Source organism: Mesoplodon mirus (genome assembly GCF_964341445.2).
Source record: "Mesoplodon mirus genome assembly, chromosome: 6".
NCBI lineage: Eukaryota > Metazoa > Chordata > Mammalia > Artiodactyla > Ziphiidae > Mesoplodon > Mesoplodon mirus.
The window spans coordinates 45,674,368-45,689,949 of NC_138982.1; the positions used below are offsets into that span (position 1 = coordinate 45,674,368).

Sequence of the window (15,582 nt, forward strand, 5' to 3'; positions counted from 1 at the left end):
GTTCCATTTATCTATATTTCTGTTTTGTGCCAGTACCATACTGTCTTGATTACTTGTAGCTTTGTAGTGTAGTCTGAAGTCAGGGAGCCTGATTGCTCCAGCTCCGTTTTTCTTTCTCAAGATTGCTTTGGCTATTTGGGGTCTTTTGTGTTTCCATACAATTTGTGAAATTTTTTGTTCTAGTTGTGTGAAAAATTATGCTGGTTTTTATTACCACAATTTAGAGCATCCTCAGTTAAACGATGGTGTGTTTCAGTGATGAAGGTGTTGACATTGGCGCCCATCCCTGAGGGCTGAGCGAGGGCTCTGGGACTGAAGGGAGCTGCAAAAGGTTGTCTGGAGACTCGTTCTGTTTATAAGAAAGTGCTGGCAGGAACGGCCACCAAAACAGTGATATAAACAAATGCCTGCATCCAGGATGTGGAAGAAGTTCAGGAACAGGGGAGGCACAGAGCAAATAACATCACTCATAACAGTTACCATGTACTGAGCATTTCCTACGTGCCAAGCCCTGTGTGCTACATGTTTTCCGTGGATGACCTCATTAAACCCTCACAACCACTCTAGGAGGAAGGTTCTGCCGTGTTCATTCTCCCCCACCCCCCCAAAGATTTGAACTTTAAACAGCATTACAACTTTAAGAAGTTATGTAAACTTGTGTTCCAGGAATGACTTTGCTTCAAAATTTTCACCACCCTTAGGGGGAAAAAATCTACTAAGCACTAGGAGAGAATGGAAATAAGCACTACCCCTGAATGAATCATGCTAATGATTGTGAAATGACTTCACAGCTTCTTCTCTGTGAAAGGATCTGCTTCAAGATCAAGAGAGCAGCTGTCAATAAGGAGGCCCACAGCTCCTGGGCTTCTGTAATCCCACGATGATGCCCCAGAGACCAGCCCAGGACACAGCTGCCTCACTTCTTCCTGATGCTCTCAGTGATGTGGGAATGGCTGAGGATGGCCTGATGGGAATCCCAAGCAGGGCAGCCAGAAAGAGAAAAGGACGGACCATAGGGGTCCTGCTTTTCATTCTAGACTCACGCCTCTGGGTCTGCCAGACACATGGAGGGATCATCCTCTAATCTGAGAATGCTTAAACTTGCCTTGACACTTTAAGAAACACTTCTTCTCAATATAATTTGGTACAAAAACTATCCTATTCTTAGAACATGTGTGGAGTATCACACTTCCAATAGATACTATAAGTAAGACGCACAGGGGAGTTCCAAGCTAAAGATGATCAGAAGGTTTGAGAAATACTGCAAACCAAGCTCAAACAAGCAAAGAGAGAAAATAAATATATAAATACCTTTGAGAGACTTAACACTGGTCCTCCCCCGATTTTCCAAATCCCTTCAGTACTACTGGCATGAATGGGGGAGCAGGACAGGTTAAGGACAAGGATGACACCTGCCTTTCACTGGCAATTCAAAACCTCAGCTGTGGGGCCTGCCAGTGCCACAGTCCATATGACAAGGGACCAAGCTGCCCTGATCTTACCTTTGTTTATTCCCTGGTTACTCCATGATGTATTTTAACAAGGAGGGTCCAAGTGGAATGGCGTCAGGAGTGGACTAGGTAAGGCAGCAGGGGCTGGGGGTGGGGCTAAGGCAGGTTAATTAACAAGGAGGTTGTAAAGGCGAAGGTGGAAGATGACAAAGCAGCAAGAGCAAGAAAAGGTCTCTCCTTACAGAAACACTTCTATAAAACAGCCCTTTGCCTTGAAGGGATAATGTAAGAAAAAAATCTCATGAAATGTACTACTGTACTTGTTATGAAAATGCAGATGTACAGGCTACTTGTGATGATCCACTGAAGAAACTCCCATCAGACCCTGTGCTGAGAAAAACTGTGTTGGACACAGTTACTAGTTGTGTAGACTTGCTACTAATAGTGTTTTCTTTTTTGTTTCTGTCACTAGGGAACTCAAAACTTTAAGTGGTCAGCTACATAAGTCTAGCAGCTGCACAAGACTTGGTGGCAAACATTTATGTGTGCTATTATAATCTGGTTTTATATTAGTGTCCATAGGCATACAGCTTTTTAAAATCTAGATTTCCTCGTTTTTTCATCCAATTGGTTGTATTTTGGAAGCCAACTCAAATCATTTTGGGAAAGCAAAGGTCAAGTCAGATCAGGAGAAAATGCATATGACAAACCCACAACTAACATCATTCTCAACAGTGAAAAGCTGAAAGCATTCCCTCTAAGATCAGGAACAAGACAAGGATGTCCACCCTCACCACTTTTATTCAACTTAGTTTTGGAAGTCCTAGCCATGGCAATCAGAGAAGAAAAAGAAATAAAAGGAATCCAAATTGGAAAAGAAGAAATAAAACTGTCACTGTTTGCAGATGACATGATACTATATGTAGAAACTCCTGAAGACGCTACCAGAAAACTACTAGAGCTCATCAGTGAATTCAGTAAAGTTGCAGGATACAAAATTAATATACAGAAATCTCTTGCATACCTATACACTAACGATGAAAGATCAGAAAGAGAAATTAAGGAGACACTCCCATTTACCATCACATCAAAAAGAATAAAATTCCTAGGAATAAACCTACCTAAGGAGGCAAAAAGACCTGTACTCTGAAACTATAAGACACTGATGAAAGAAATCAAAGATGACACAAACAGATGGAAAGATACACCATGTTCTTGGATTGGAAGAATCAATATTGTGAAAATGACTACACCACCCAAGGCAATCTAAAGATTCAGTGCAATCCTGATCAAATTACTAATGGCGTTTTTCACAGAACTAGAACGAAAAAATTTTAAATTTGTACAGAAACACAGAAGACCCCAGACTGCCAAAGCAAACATGAAAAAGAAAAATGGAGCTGGAGGAATCAGGCTCCCTGACTTCAGACTATACTACAAAGCTACAGCAATCAAAACAGTATGGTACTGGCACAAAAACAGAAATACAGATCAATGAAACAGGATAGAAAGCCCAGAAGTAAATCCATGCACCTATGGTCAATTAATCTACGACAAAGGAGGCAAGAATATATAATGGGCAAAAGACAGTCTCTTCAATAAGTGGTGCTGGGAAAACTGGACAGCCACATGTAAAAGAATGAAATTAGAACATTCTCTAACACCATATACAAAAATAAACTCAAAATGGAATAAAGACAAATGTAAGGCTGGATACTATAAAACTCTTAGAGGAAAACGTAGGGAGAACATACTTTGACATAAATCGCAGCAAGATCTTTTTTGATCCACCTCCTAGAATAATGAAAATAAAAACAAAAATAAACAAATGGGACCTAATGAAACTTCAAAGCTTTTGCACAGCAAAGGAAACCATAAACAAAATGAAAAGAAAACCGACAGGATTGGAGAAAATATTTGCAAAGAAAGCGACTGACAAGGGATTAATCTCCCAAATATACAAACAGCTCATGCAACTCTATATCAAAAAAACAAACAACCCAGTAAAAAAAATGGGCAGATCTAAATAGACATTTCTCCAAAGAAGACATACAGATGGCCAAAAAGCACATGAAAAGGTGCCCAACATCACTAATTATTAGAGAAATGCAAATCAAAACCACAATGAGGTGTTACCTCACACTGGTCAGAAGGGCCATCATCAAGAAGTCTACAAACAATAAATTCTAGAGAGGGTGTGGAGAAAAGGGAACCATCTTGCACTGCTGGTGGGAATGTAAACTGATACAGCCACTATGGAGAACAGTATGGAGGTTCCTTAAAAAACTAAAAATAGAGCTACCATATGATCCAGCAATCCTACTCCTGGGCATAATATCCAGAGAAATCCATAATTCGAAAAGATACATGCACCCCAATGTTCACTGCAACACTATTTACAATAGCCAAGACATGGAAGCAATGTAAATGTCCATTGACAGAGGAATGGATAAAGATGATGTGGTACATATAGACAATGGAATATTACTCAGCCATAAAACAATGAAATAATGACATTTGCAGCAACGTGGATGGACTCAGTAATCTCTAAGTGAAGTAAGTCAGACAGAAAAAGACAAATATACAGAGAAAGACAAATATATGCTATCACTCATATGTAGAACCTAATTTTCAAAAGTGATACAAATGAACTTATTTACAAAACAGACAGAGATTTTGAAAACAAACTTACGGTTACCAACAGGGAAATGTTGGGGGGAGGGATAGATTGGGAGTTTTGGATTAACATATACATACTACTATAATATAAAATAGACAACCAACAAGGACCTACTGTACAGCACAGGGAACTCTACTCAATCTTCTGTAATAACCTATATGGAAAAGAATCTGAAAAGGAATGAATATATGTATATGTATAACTGAATCACTTTGCTGTACACTTGAAACTAACACAACATTGTAAATCAACTATACTCTAATAAAATAAAATAAAATAAAGTAGAAAATGCTACTGTTAAAAATAGAATCACACTTTCATCCCCAGGAAGCATTACACAGCAGATGAGTCTATTCCAGGCACAGAATAAATGGCTCTAGCCCCTGGAAGTTTGCTCACTGAGGCAGAAAATGCAGGAGTCTCAAATGATAGTCCAACCCATGTTTTCTGATCCAGTGCTTCTCCAAGCAATTTCTTTCACGTGCATAAGAACTGCAGAAAGATCTTGTTAAAATGCAGATTCTGGTTAGAAGGTCTGGGGTGGGGTCTGAGATTCAGTGTTTCTCACATGCTCCCGGGTGACACTTGGAGCAGCACTGTGCTAATCTGTACCTAGAACAGCTCAGCACAGCTGGACTTCCTGTCCTCACTGTGTCCTAATGGGAGCAGGACACTCTCAGCTTATGGGCATTTGCCTTCTTCTGATTCGACTGTATCAAATCAATCAACCAGCATTTCTCTTTTTCTAAGTGTCCCAATTAGGTATGTTGTATTCAACTTTCAATGAGTTCCAATGCATCTTAGAAGCCCTTGGGTATAATAAGAAAATTTAATAAGATAAGAATGTTTCTGCCATATGGTTTCTTTTGAATCCTACTGAATTGCAGGCCCTACACCTACTGTACTACATAAGTGAACGGGATTGTGCAAATTGAGGAAAGGAAGGCTAGGAGACTTGCCCAACAAAAATCAAAAATTCACAATCCACTAAGGGTCATAACCAGGACCTCTACCTTATAAACCCTAGTCCCCCTCTCCTGGGAGAAAAGCTGGAGTAACAAATAGGTAAGTGTGCACACAAACACATACACACACGCAGACCCATAATTTCAAACACGACATGTCCAGATAAGTGTGCAGGGTTGCACTGAGTTCTGGCCTTGTCATCATCATATTCGCCCTCTAGGCCCTTAAACTCCTTGGAGATACCAAGGGAAGGGGTTTTCCAACAACGACATCCTTCAGAAATTGAAAAATGTGGTGGTTCCATGGGTGTGAAATAACTGAAAGTGACAGGACCTTCCTTATAACACAAGCCATCATCCTGGACAACCAGCCACTGCTGGGGCTGCCCTGGGACCCTCTGGAAGCAAAGGTGCTGCAGGACAGAGATGCCCTGTTCTTGGCCAGGCAGTGCTGTCTCTGTGGAAAACTATCTGAATACAATTCATCTGAGGTAAAACAGCAGAGCTACTTGTAGACGTGCCTAGGACCCAGTAGATGCTTACCTGTCTTAAAATCCTTCCTGGAACAAGACGGAATATTTTAAAAAAGGAAGCATTCAGGGAATGACTAATACATCACTAAGGTGAGGATTTCTGTACTCTTCTCCTTGGGTTGAGGGTTCCAGCAGTGAGGCGGGGTGAGAATGAGGGAAGGGACAGGGCCCTGGGCAGGCGGCTTGTCCAGAGAAGGCCAGTTTAGCGGTTTTATGCCCTGCCCTATGCAGGGTCCAGCCCACTCACCTCCAGGCCTTACAAATGGGGATCCAGTTCTGTTGTTCAACAGATATTTCTGGGACCTCTGCTATATCAGTGCCTGGGATATAAAGATGAGTAAATCAAGAGGAGCTTAAATGTCTCACAGATTTTGGGACATTAAAAACCCCACAAAAAGATCACCCTCTCCAGAGCTGATAAGCAAAGCTTGAGAGGTCACTGAGGTATAATAACCATATACAGCAATATTTGCCAGGGCAGCCTTGTTTGAAACACGCTCTCACATTATCTACATATACCATCAAAAGGTCCCTGAAATTACAACATTTTTGGGTCCAGATTACACTCTTGCACACTTGAGAGTAAACACTTAGGAAGGCTCAGCTCCAGCCCTCTCCCCGAGCGCCCCCATCCCGTCCTGTCAGTAGATTAGCTGCCACATGGCCCGTCCACAACTGCACTGTTGTGCTATAGTGTAATTATCTGTTTACCTGTCTCCCCGTTAGCCTGTGAACTCCTTACATATCAGAACTTTATCTTATTCATCCTGTATTCCCAGTGCTCTACAGCCAGCGAATGTTCAACAAACATTTGCTGAACATCCCACATCCTGTCTTACTCTGCACTGTCCATTTTCAGAACAAGAGCAGGCAGCAATTTGCTCTCTTGGCCCAGTGTGAAATCACTGGCACTTGTCTTCCTGTTTCCAAGAACTTGGACTTTGTAAAAAGATTCTTTGTGATTTCTGGCGTGTTTATCCTGTATCTCAGTGAAATATCTATTTCATCCTATTTAATTCACTTTTGGGGAAAGTATTATTTTTCAAATATCAGACGATGCCAACCCTTGTAAGAAGGAATGGAAATTTACCAAACCAGTGGGACTTTTGGTCAACAGCCTCTTTCTGTCGTTGCTCCGGCACATCCTGTGCAGGGCCCTCTGTCCCACACGACCAAAGCCTGCTTCCCAAGTGCCCGTGATAACTGCGGCGGCTGGTAGACAAAAGCCTGGGCTCTAGAGCCTGCCTGCCTGAGCCCACACCCTGTGTCACCAAACACTGGCACTAAAATCACTGGCAAGTTACCTATTCTCTCTGAGCTAGGGGTGTGTGTGTGTGTGTGTGTGTGTGTGTGTGTGAAGATTAAGAAGGTAATGCACGTGGAGCACGCAGTAAACACTCAAGACTCAGTAAGTCCTCAATCAGTGTTACCAGTCCACACACGATACTGGTCGTGTGTACCTAGTCCTAACGTGGCCCCCGAAAATGGAAAGAAAGGAGACGTCAGAGCACAGTGCAGACAAGACTGGCCTGGCAACAAGAGGGAGGGGTGGATGTTGCAGGACAGAGAGAAGGGACAGTGGAAGGAAAGCTTCGAGAAAGGAGTGCTCCAAGGACAGGGTGCCGTCTCTCGCTCACGGCACCCAGCACTGTGCCTGGCACAGAACAGCTGTGAAATAATTATCTGCTGATAATTATCTGCTGAAAGGATGGGAAGGGCGAGCAGATTTTCTGCTTCTTACAGTCACTGGGGTGTTTCTAAACCGCCTGCAATGCAGGAAGGGGAACACAGGGCATGGCTTGCACAGACCTGGGCTCTACCTGGATTCCGTGATGACTAGTGAGTGGCCCTGGCCAAGTTTTTTAGCTTCTCTCAGCTTCTTTAGCTGTAAAACACTACTCTGCAGAATTGTGAGGATCAGAGATGACGTATGGTCCTGACACCTATTTGATGGTCAGTAATCGGCCGTGACTATTGTGCCTGTGTTATCTCTGCTCCCTGCGGAAGCACCTGGAAGGAAGAGCACTGGGCTGAGACGCAGGAAACTTGAGCGCTCATCCGGTCATAGCTCCCTGTGTAAGCTGAGCAGGTTGCATTGCTCCGCTGGGTCTGTGCTCCAATTTATTGAAGGGCAGTGCCACCACAGGCCACACTCTACCATCCGGGGAAGATGTGGGCGCCATGAGACAATAGGCATTTAGGGCACGAAAGATTCAAGTAAGCTAGTGGTGTTTACTGAAGCTAATCATGGATTTTATTGCATCATCAGAAGCAAACTAGGGCAACCAACTACAGACACTGTCACAAAGACCCATGATAGCCCTGAAGAGAAATAGTAGATTCAGTCTAAGATGCTGTACAGAGAAACTGATTTGCCAAATCAGTGTCATGCACAAAAGTGGGAGCAACAAATTGTGAACACAGTCTCAGTTTGGCAAATCCTTAAACATAAGGCGCCCCACCTAGACCATCTAACCAACTAGTGCAGAACTGATCAGGAGTGATCTTCCAATTTTAAGAGAAAGAAAAACATTTGATACTATCTGCTAGAGCAAATGTCTTCCTTCCCATGTGATGAAGTCCAGTGACAAGAGCTGAAAATTAAACTGCAGCTGAACATTAGAGGAAGAAGCAATGACAACCCTGGAACTGACCTTGTACCACTCAGCATTAAAGTAAATCCGGGGGAAAATGAGGCTCTGATGATCTGGGAGAGCCGCAGGGAGAGGGATGCTGGGCTGACATAGTGACTCAAAAAGCTCAGTGACTCCCAGACGTGGTGGAAGTGAGAGCTGTAATTACATTCGTTGCAAGGAAGGAAACAAACCAGGGCTTTCAGGATCCACGGGCCTCGTAACCAGCACATCAAGCTTGATACAGGAAACAACTATGATCCCTGCCACCCTGAAGGCTGGGTTCCTAGGAATAATAACACTAGGGATTCTGGATACAGAGCCTTCCGCGTCACACACGCAGACAGGGACAGTCACAGAAGACTAAGCTCTGCTTGTTCGTGTCTTATTCTCCACAACAAACAAGGTCCTGAAATCAAAATCCCAACATTTCCCTTCCTGATTGTCTTCCCACACGAGCACATGACAGGTGAACCTAGTCTAATTCTGCAACACGAGTATTTGTCTGCACGCACTCCAGGAGCCTTCTACTGGCAGCTCTGTAACTGGCTGGCGGGGATGGGGGCACAGATGGGGCAGAATGAACCGAATGAGAACGGTATTGCCCACCAGCTCCCACCTGCCTTGGCCTCACTACCAAATCCTTCTCTATTTCTAATAAAGTCAGACTTTTGCCACCACCTAAGCTGTTTCAAACTAGAGGTCCTTAATATTTAACACTCTTGCCTAAAATGAAACTCTGACTTCAGAGGTAAGAGTGAAGCCATACTTCCTTCCCCACCTGCAAACAGAAAACACCTTTCCTAAAATTCGCACCCACGGCGCAGTTTGCTTTCACACACAACCTGGCCCCTCACACACCCTCCTTTCCCAATGCCTCAAAACTCTCAATTAGCTCAAAGCTGATAATGAATCAGGTGAAGAAATAATAAAATAAGCAGGTGCATTGCTAAGCTGATGAGAGAGGAGGGAAACATCTCTTAAGGAGATTTCACTTAGAACCAGCTATAAGGGAAGAGAGTATTTGAGGTTGGAGATGGAAATGTGAAAGGCTGACTAAAAATATCCATAAAAAACCAAGACCTTCAAAACCACAATTAAAAAGAAAGAGCATAGTGACTTTTCACAGCAGAGGAAGAAAATGCTGGTTTAAGTCTTCTGAGGTGTGCAAAGGAGTAACAACCACCACTGTGGCAGCTGACAGTTATTGAGCAAGTGATTACTGTGTGCCAGCGTGTTCCAAGCCCTGAACGCATATTATCTAATCTAATATCTAATCATCACAAACACCCCATGAAGTTGGTTCTTTTGTTATCCTCATTTTACCTTTGAAGGAACTAAGGTCGTGGGTGCAGGATGTACCCAAGGTCACACTGGCTGGTGGCAGAGCCCAGATGTGAACTTGGGCAGTCCAGTCCCAGAGGTTTCTTCTACTTTCCATGCTCTTGGTATCGGTCTGGAAAAAGCCTGACAGAAAGTCACTTTCAAGGGACTCAGAAGGCTGTGTCAGGAGCACACTAGGTACAAACAGCTCATGCAGCTCAATATCAAAAAACAACCCAATCAAAAAGTGGGTGGAAGATCTAAATAGACATTTCTCCAAAGAAGACATACAGATGGCCAAGAAGCACATGAAAAGATGCCCAACATCACTATTTATTAGAGAAATGCAAATCAAATGTGTATCGCCTCACACTAGTCAGAATGGCCATCATCAAAATATCTACAAACAATAAATGCTGGAGAGGGTGTGGAGAAAAGGGAACCCTCCTGCACTGTCGGTGGGAATGTAAATTGATACAGCCACTATGGAGAACAGTATGGAGGTTCCTTAAAAAACTAAAAATAGAATAACCATATGACCCAGCAATTCCACTCCTGAGCACATACCTGGAGCAAACCATAATTCGAAAAGATACATGCATCCCAATGTTCATTGCAGCACTATTTATAATAGCCAGGACATGGAAGCAACTGAAATGTCCATCAACAGAGGAATGGATAAAGAAGATGTGGTACATATATACAATGGAACCATAGCAAAGAACAAAATAAGGCCATTTGCAGCAACATGGATGGACCTAGAGATTATTATACTGAGTGAAGTTAAGTCAGACACAGAAAGACAAATATCACATGATATCACTTATATGTGGAATTCATACATCACTTATATATGAATCTAAAAAAAAGGGTACAAATGAACTTATTTACAAACAGAAGTAGAGTCACGAACGTAATAGAAAACTTATGGTTACCAGGGGATAAGGGGGAGGGAGGGATATATTGGGAGACTGGGATTGACATATACATGCTACTATATATAAAATAGATAACTAATAACCTGCTGTATAGGTTATTACTCTGTAATGGCCTATATGGGAAAGAAATCTAAAAAAGAATGGATATATGTATATGTATAACTGATTCACTTTGCTGTACACCTGAAATTACACAACACTGTAAATCAACTTTACTCCAATAAGAATTTAAAAAAGGTGGGGGGAGCACATTAGGACTAGCTGGGGTCAATATCTGAGCCATGCTCTTGAAACACTGATGGCCTCTCACCTCCTTCAGGGGATCCTTCACATTTCTGCTTTTTAGTTAAAGAAACTCATCCTATCAGGCCTATGAGGTCTCAACAAAAAGCCCAGGAGACAGAGACAGCAGATCCGATGAATATCCTCTACAGCTATTAGTGTCAGGCCTAAAAGTGCATCTTGGAAGGCTGGGCTGCAGAAGCCCCGTGAAAGCCAACGGTGCTAAGGACCAAGCTAAGCCCTTGCAGTGAGAGACTTCATACAAGGTGAGAAGACAGTTTTGTGCACACACCAGGTCATGAATGTTTTCTGCCACCACAGAAAAAACTCTGAACTTGGCTGACACTAATTAGTTGTGTTGATACCCTTGATGTCAGTTATCTCATCTACAAAACAGAAGATACCCGCATAGCCTACCTCACAAGGCTCTTGTGAGGGGAGTGGAGGGGAGGGAAAGCGGAGAAGAAGGAATTGGAGAAAACGTTTCCTGTTATCTATTTAAGTCTCTGGCCTTATTCTACTACTTTCGTGTTTGATGTGTATATTAACCCAACAGGTAGATTTGACTGTCTCTGATTTACATGGGAGGAAACTGAGGTTCAGACATGTTAAAATACAATTTGTAAGAGACAGGGCAGCTCCTGATAATAGGTCTAACCCTACGCCCACTACCCGCGTTAGCAACATAAGGTGCTATGAGTGTGTGAGGTACTCCTGAGGACAACCTGAGCTGCCCAGTGTGCTGGGGGCTGACAGGGCATCTGCCCAAGTACCTGTCAGGATCCTTGGGGCCATCCATGAGGTCAGTGCCACTAATTCTGTGTCACTATACAAGGGACACAGTATTTTTTTTTTTTTGGTTGTCCACCCATTTTGCTCCCTCACAAAAAGAAATTCCCCCCAATTGGTTTAAAGTCTCTGATACCTGTATACCCTGTCTATGCTTGGCTACTCCTTGCCTAACCTGCTTTGAAAGGCAACAACCTGGGGAAAATCCCTGGTGGCAAAAACTGACTATCTCATTATGCCTAAAAGAAAGGATTAAAAAAACAACGGATTAGGCAACTGGAGAATGCAGTTTGAACTTTTAAATAACTAATGGAGTTCCTTGGTTAAATTCATGAAAACTTGCCTATGATCTTAACAGGGACTATTATTACTATTATTACAAAGGGTTGGTCATCTTGGTGTAATGGGAAGCTCAAACTCCCAAACAGATGAAAAAATAATTGCTGGGTGTTGCCATCCCCATGTAATGGAGGCATTATCTAGAGCCGGCATTATCCGGATATGTCAGGACACAGACCAGGACCATTATAACTAGAAATGAAAAATGAAAGTACCAGGAAATGAGGTGAATGACAACTAGGCTGGGACCCCCAACTTCTTTCCTTCCTGAGGGCACTGTCCTGTGCAAACTTGCATTTTGCTACATGGAATATCGTGGTCCCTCCAATCTTGCCTTTTCTTTCTGTCAGGAAAGGAAAATCTAAAAGAAACCAGAAAGATTTACTTTTATGGGAAGAACACTCACAAAGGAAGCTCTTTAGTGGTGTGGCATTTTCTGTTAGTCAGAAATCCCCCTTTGTCTTATTTAAAGAAATTAAAACAGGGAATTCATATATGTAATTAAGGCTTGCTACCCTTTGATTATCTAACTGATTGTGGTCTACTTAAGAAGAAAGTCAAACCATTATCTTGATGGATGCCACTGTCGGGTAGCAATTATGACAAAGCTCTCCTCTAAGGGTAGGGTCCTTAATGATTTTTATCAGAGTCGTGATTGCTGAAACATTTTAAGTTCCAGTATTCCTGCCCATTTTAACTGGCTAAAATGATTACCTGATAACAAGGAGTATAGAGTCAACTGGAAAAGCAAGTTTAACCCTGAAGTTAGCAAAACCCAATTCAAGTTAACAACATAATTACAAACCAAAGGAAAAAGAACACTGGTGCACTGTGGTTGTACTCTATTTCGTTTAGACACCAATTTGCTGTCTACAAGAGAGAAAAGCTTTTGGACCAACAAGAAATGCCCCCCAATTGGTTTAAAGTCTCTGATACCTGTATACTCTATGCTTGGCTACTCTTTGCCTAACCTTCGCTTAACTGAAATTTATAGGAATTATACCCAACAACTGTAGATTACACTTTTTTCAAGTGCATGAATAATGTTCACATAGAGAGACCATATGCTTGCCCATAAAAAAGTCTTGATGACTTTCCAAAGATTTATATCTTACAGGGTACACACTCTGACCACAACAGAATTAAATTAGAAATCCAAGACAATAATGTATCTAAAGAAACCTCAAATATTTGAAAATTAAAATAATATACTTCTGAATAACCAGTAAGTGAAGAAGAAATCACAAAGTAAAATAGAAAATATTTCAAGATAATAATGAAAGTATAACATTATCAAAATTTGTGGGATGCAGCTAAATTGCTTAGACAGAAATTTATAGCTTTAAAGTTTTATATTAGGTAAGAAGAAAGGCTTACTAAGTTTCCACCTTAAGAAGCTAGAAAAAGAAAAGCAAATTAAATAATCCTAAGTAGAAGGAAGACAAAAATAACTAAATGGAAATTGTAGAACTGACAAGTATAATATCTGATGTGAAAAACTCACTGGATGATCTTGACAGTAGATTTGATACTGCAGAAGAAAAGATCAGTGAATTTGAAGCCATGACAATAGAAATTATTCAAATTGAAGCATAGAGAGAAAATAAGGTAAAAATAATGAAAAAGTCCTCAGTGACCTGTGGAACATTAAACTGTCTAATATATGTGTAATTAGAGGCCCAGAAGGAGAGAGATTGGGGCAGAAAATATATTTCAAGAAATAATGGCCAAAAGTTTTCCAAAATTGATGAAAATATTAAACATATAGATCCAAGAATCTTAATGAACCCCAAGAAAAAAAAAAACATAAAGAAATCCACACCTAGGCATATAATTGCTGAAGAACAAAGATAAAGAGGAAAACTTGAAAGCAGCCAGAGGGAAAAAGGACATTGTATACAAGGTGTTATCAGCTGCCTTCCCTGGAAAAAAGACACCAAGATGGAGATCTATGTGCCGGCAGTTAATGGTGGGTGCTTGGAATGGAAACCTCTGGGGAAGTAAAGGATGCAGAAGTGGGCAGAGGGAGAAGTTAAACTGTGATGCAATCACAACACAGGCCCCAGGTGATCCCAAGGAGAGTTCTGGAGCTAAGATGGCTTTGAAGAAATTGTCCTGCATTAAGACAAGGTGTTCTGGCCTTTATAACCCTTCAATCACTAGACATTAGATGCAGGCCACTCTCAAGAAGAGGCTGTTACTGTTGGCAAGATACATCCCTTTAGCTGAGGACAATTCCTAGAGAAGGATGAGCTGAAAGCTATCTGCTGCTGAAACTCCCAGCAGCTGAAGGAATGAGTACTTCTCATTCTCCTGGAAGATGGGAGAACAGGGCACCCACAACATCCACAATAGAGGAAAACAATGGTAAGAATTACCACTGATGACTTATTAAAACAATGCAAACCTAAGGCAGTAGAATAGCATTTTTAATGAACTGAAAGAAAAAGATATGGACTGTAATCATCATGGACATTTTTACAAGTGTGACAATCAACAAAAGCTTCTCAAGGGGGGAAATCTTTATAGATCCCTTTGTGGAATGAACTTGTACTTTGGCTCAGAAGGTCCCTGGGTCCTGCAATGCCTGTCCAGGACTCCTGTGCCCATGAGAAAACTATGCCAGGCATTTTCTCAAAGCATCAGACCTCTGCATGCTCTCCTCAGCAAGCTTCATGGCAGTCACTGCAGTCCTTACCAAATATCTCTGATATGACATTGTAAATTATAAGGAATCAATATACTGGGTACATGTAAAACTTTTTTTCCCCCAAGAATCAAGGTGGATGTGTGGGACAAAAATTGAGGCAATGCAAAGGTGGGTTTCACTGTAATTATTGCAGTAATGATTTTAATATTATTCAATTTCAATAAACTATCGTGTTTTAGGTAGTAGAGATTAAAAAGTTTTCATTCAAGACTCCTCCTCTCCAAATGCTTTTCAGCTATTATTGAATTCTACTCAGGTATATTTTCTTTTTTTTTTTTTTTTTTTTATATTTTCATTTTGTTCTGACACTCTCCATTATTTATTTTTGTCCTTTTCTGCTGTTTGCATATTGAAAGTTACTTCAAAGCAGCTGAGGAGACAGGTGGGGTATAACACATTAAAAAAACCCCAACAAATAACAAGTTAGAAAGTTAGGCCAGACACTGGAAACAATAGAAGGTAGTTTATGCCAAGTACCAAATGAAGTATGGGTAACAACTGCTACAAGAATTCAAAGGAAGAGGTGATCAGGTCAGACATTTAAATTCAATGTTAGGAACTGCAAGTGGGCCCCCTGGTATCTCCCTAGTCTATTCACTCTGCTGCTATGCTAGAGGTTTACCTTCACCTCTCTCTCCAAACTCCCAACATTTCTCACTTCCTCTGTATTCTCAATTGATTTCTCAGTGCACTAGAAAACAAGGAGGAAGGCCCCCTCCCACCCCGCCCCAATGCTCACCACCACAGCCACCAAGCTGTGTCCCAGGCAGAGTGGCCTCCATGTTGTTCCTGGGACACACTGGCATTCTCCTGTGTCCAGACCCTGTGTCTGCTGTTGCGTCTGTCTGGAACACTCTTTCTCCTCATGCTCACATGACTGAACCTTCACTTTTTTCACGTAGAAAATGCTAGCTATCAACCTTTGGTGACCACTCCTTT

General features: G+C 41.7%; 1 protein-coding gene across 5 annotated transcripts in view; it reads right to left on the minus strand.

Moving 5' to 3' along the window:
- Window positions 1-15,582, minus strand: part of VPS8 (VPS8 subunit of CORVET complex) — a 293,055-nt gene that overhangs the window by 6,840 nt on the left and 270,633 nt on the right. The gene's annotated exons all lie outside the window — the stretch shown is intronic.